This window comes from Alligator sinensis, unplaced genomic scaffold (genome assembly GCF_000455745.1).
Source record: "Alligator sinensis unplaced genomic scaffold, ASM45574v1 scaffold827_1, whole genome shotgun sequence".
NCBI classification, from domain to species: Eukaryota; Metazoa; Chordata; order Crocodylia; family Alligatoridae; genus Alligator; species Alligator sinensis.
The window spans coordinates 774102-778999 of NW_005842726.1; positions in this window are offsets into that span (position 1 = coordinate 774102).

Genomic DNA, 4898 nt, shown 5'->3' on the forward strand with positions numbered 1-4898 from the left:
TGCTTGGAAACGGGGAACCACTTGCCAGCGGGTTGCCCTCCACCCCTCGTGGGAAGGGGCCTCGTGCGCAGGAGTGCTTTGGGGCTAGGGCGGTGATGGGCCGGGGGCAAGGCAGCGGTGTGGTGCTGTACTCGGCCTAGAGAGCCGCCTGGCTAGCTCTTCAAGGGCCTTTTCTCATGTGGTGTGGGGCCCGGCGTGGGAGGGTGGAGCAGGGCAGCGAGACTTGTTGCCACCGCTGTGCCAGGGCCTCCACACCAGCCGCGCCACCAGCAGTATGATGAGTAACGGACTGGGGGGCTGCACTGCCCTCACCTCCTCCCACCACCAGAGACGAGAGGGGTTGGGGGGCAGCAGCACCTGGGCCATGCCCCTCTGCCCCACACGCTGGAGGTGGGCACTGCAGGTCGGGAGTGAGGGGCACTGGCACAAGTTGGGAGTGAGTGGGGCCTTGAGTCCAGAAAGGTTGAGAGCAACTCCTATAGACCATACTCCTAATGTGCACCAGAGCCCTAAGTGACATCATTTTTATTAAGCTTGCAAAGTAATTAAATGTCAGAACTAAACTTCCCCATGCAACTCGAATGCCTCTCCCTTGTACACATGCAATATGAAAGTCTTCCATTACATTATCACTGCTATGTTGTCTGCAAAAGCCCCTGCCTTATCCAGCATAGAACATGAATTTCGCTCACTTCACCAACAGCTGTTTGGTATTTTGTTTCTAGTTTAAGTATAGGACTCCGTGTCTAATTTAGTGCACAAGACAATTATTTATTTCCTCAGGGACTTTTCTATGGCTCTCATCCATATTATATCTGAGTGCTTCACAAAAGGTAATTTATTTTCACAACACTTTTGAGGGGTAATAGTATCCCCATTTTACAGGTTCATCATGGAAAGAGAACAGTTCAAACATTCTTTAAATTGGGTGCCAAATTTGGGGCAGCAAGGTACTGTTTTTTCATTATATAGTCCTTTATATGTTTAAAGCACAACTTAATTGCAGGTGAGGCTGCTCAAAACAGCTGCAAATCAGACTCCAAAATGTCACCTGGAGATAGGCAGTGAGCAAGACACAGTTTGTGACCACCTGTGGAGTTTTGTTTGTGTCTACGCTGCAGTCCCAAGGTATGACTCCACCTTATTTAAATACATTCAAGCCAGGTTTAAGAGAGCTAACTCAAGCACTGATAGAAGTGTAGCTGTAACAGTAAAACCCACCCAGGTCCATGTGTAACTTGGGTGTCTTCATTGACCTCTGTATGGAGCAGCACCAGAAGGATGAGACAAAAACATTGCTGTGCATTTCACTGATATTTACTGACCGTAGAGGAATGCTGAGATTCAGGCAGATTTGGAAGGACTTGCTTTTGAGGAAGCAATCAGATGCGTGGCCAGGGAAAGCAGTAGGTCTTCCAAGAGTGGTGTGGTTTTATAACAAAGCAGGGGCATCCAAAACCTTAGCTAGGTGCCCTCCCCTCAAAATATGTTTGATTGGACATTTGTCTATTATAATATCACAATAGTTGAGGACCCGGGCAATAATCCCCTTAAGTCCAACACATTTGTCAGATTGGTTTTTCCCTAGCTTCCTTTCACAGATGTCAGATTTAACATGATCAAGAAGTTCATGATTCATGGTAATTTCATAATAACTGAGCAAAAGAGGCAAAACAGGAGAGTAGATTAGGAAACAGTTGTTTCATTTGAGCATGCTTGAACATAGTAGGTTCTTCACAGAAGATATGATTCTTAGTTCTTTGAAACAGGGAGCTTGATAGAAAGAAAGCCATATAACATTTCAAAGGGAGGCTACAACCAAACATTGCATTTGTTCTGGGATAAACCATTTTCTCTTTGGAAAAAGTGCAATCACTCAGACATCCATGCGTGTTGTCCCGGCATAAATCCTAAAAAGGTTCATGGGTTAAGTAGTACTAACAGTTTATCCCAGGACATTGCAAAGTGCGTCTGAATGGTTATCCTGAGATTGTATCATTGAATAAGTAACATAAAAGTAGAAGCATATTCAGCCACTCACTAAACCCTGATTAGAATGATGAAGTGTGTACACAAAAATCCTGGGACATTTCTGTTCCAGGACAAACATAGGCACAACTTTTTTAGGGACAAATGCAACATCTGTTCCTAGCTAAAGATGCATTGCACATTATATATACAGCTACATAGTGAGATCATGAAGACAGGGATGTTTTTCCTGTGTAGTTTAGGATGTTAAGCACAGCAGCAGCATTTGATAATGGGTAGGTAGTATTAGACATGTTTAAACTCTTAACAACAGAAAAAGTTAAAGGCATTTCATTCATAACAATGAAGTGGTTTCTCAGTAGTAACCAAAGATGGCCATCCATAGCTCCTATCTCAAAAACCAATAAAATATTTCCCTGAAGTGTTTCCATAGGTAGCTAACCATAGCATAAAGGCACAGGTGACAGATATGGTCGTCCCCCCGCCCCCACACACACTTTTAAGAGGTTTGACTTGTATGTACATACTAGGTGCATCTAAGTGTGCGGGTTACTGTGGAGTAGGCTAATTAACTCCACAATAAAGTGTCACCATCTACATGTGTGCTGGTATTAGGGCATAGTAAACTAACTCTGCCATAAGACAGTACTCTTGGGGACAGTACTATCTTATGGTGGCATACTTGACAGCACTGAAACACATGTGTAGACAGTGACCAGGGTCATAAATTGTGCCCAGTCAGCCCAGCCAGCTAGGGACCTGCTCCACCCCAGCTCAAATTGCTGCTGTCTCAGGTGCTCAAGTAGATACAGCACCTGGGGACAGTTTACTCTGGCTCAAACTGCTCCAGAGTTTATTGTATCACATTAATTGCATGTGTAGATGCACTCACTAAGACATAAAACTTGCTCTAGTTTCCCTAAGGAACCAAAGGCTGGTTAGGTGCGATACACATTGACAATACCTGAACTAAGCCATTTGCTTTTCTAGCTCCAGCAGTAGAATGTATGCATGACTATGCAGTCCAAGGTATTGATCTAAAGATTTTTATTACATTTTTTAAATGGAATTCTCCCCACTAATCCATTTGTCCAGTGCTCCAAGATACCAGTTGGCTTCACTAATTTCTGACTTCAATCCCTTGCTGAAGACAGTTCTATTGAACAAATTTAATTCTTGCCTAAGCCTATTACTCTTAGAGCAATTGTTTTCTGTGCTTTGATATGAGAGAATTCTTGCTACAGTGGAAATCAGATTCTCCACACTAATGCACAGCTCCACAAATCAGGGGGTAGAGAAATAGGTGGAGGGAGAAAAAATTATTTTGGGGGGGCTGAACACATACATGCATGCGCATGCACCGCCCCCAGTGGGAAGTCTGTGTGGGAAAGGGCAGAGGAAAGGGAAAGGGCCATGGCGGGGTGAGCAGAGGGAGTTGGGCTGGGGCAAGCCTTGTACAGCCAGGGCGGGGTGCAGGATGGAACTGAGTGGCTCGTCTGGGGGGTGCCCAGCATGGAGAGAAGGCCGCAGCTCCTGGTGCTGTATGCATACCAGGAGGCATGGGAGGCATGTGCCCAGATCTGTGTAGGGTGGGGCCAGCTATGGGCCATGCCTGGCACTTCCCAGCAGGAGGCTGGGCCATGCTTCATAGTTTCATAGTTGGTAGGGTCGGAAAGGACCTGAGCGGATCATCAAGTCCGACCCCCTGCCCTGGCAGGAAAGAGTACTGGGATCAAACGACCCCAGCAAGGTGTTCACTAGCCTCCTCTTAACTACCCCCAGGGTAGGAGCCAGCACCGCTTCTCTTGGAAGTTGGTTCCAGATCCTAGCCGCCCTGATAGTAAAGTAGCACCTCCTGATATCTAGCCTGAATCTACCCTCTGTTAGCTTGTGACTGTTATTTCTTGTCACTCCTGGTAGTGCTTGGGGGAACAGGGACTCTCCCAATGCCTGCTGATCCCCCCTGACTAGTTTCTAAACAGCCAGTAGATCCCCCTCAGCCTTCTCTTGTGGAGGCTGAACAGGTTCAGGTCCCTTAGCCTCTCCTCATAGGGCCTGCCCTGCTGACTCCTAATCATGCTGGTGGCCCTCCTCTGGACCCTCCCCATGTTATCCACATCCCTCCTGAGGTGCGGCACCCAGAACTGAATGCAGTAGTCCAACTGCGGCCTGACCAGTGTCACATAGAGGGGGAGGATCACCTCCTTGGACCTGTGGATGCATGACAAGGTACGGTTAGCCTTCCTGACCGCATCCCCACACTGTCGGCCCATGTTCATTTTGGCATCAATAATGACTCCAAGATCCTTTTCTGCCTCTGCACTGACGAGATGGGAGTTCCCCAGCCTGTAGGTATGCTGCTGGTTCTTCCTCCCCAGGTGCAGTACCTTGCACTTGTCAGTGTTGAAACCCATCCTGTTCTCATCCGCCCACCCCTGTAACCTGTCTAGGTGCGATTGCAGCCTATTCCTCCCTTGTAGTGTGCCCACTTCTCCCCAAATCTTAGTGTCATCTCAGAATTTGAACAGTGTGCTTTTTACACCCCCGTCCAAGTCACTGATGAAGATGTTGAACAGTGCGGGTCCAAGGACCGAGCCCTGCAGAACCCCACTGTCCACATCCCTCCAGGTCGAATAAGACCCGTCCACCACCGCTCTCTGGGTGCGGCCCTCCAGCCAACTAGTGACCCATTTGACTGTGTAGGTGTTGATGCCACAGTCTCCTAGTTTTTATAATGAGAATGGAGAGAGAGACAGTGTCGAAGGCCTTCCTAAAGTCCAGAAAGATTATGTCCACTGCTACACCTGCGTCTAAGGATTTTGTCACCTGGTCATAGAAGACCACCCCTGCGCTTGAGGGAGGCAGCGGTGGTGCTGGACGTGGGGGTTGGAGGGACTACAATGAATTTT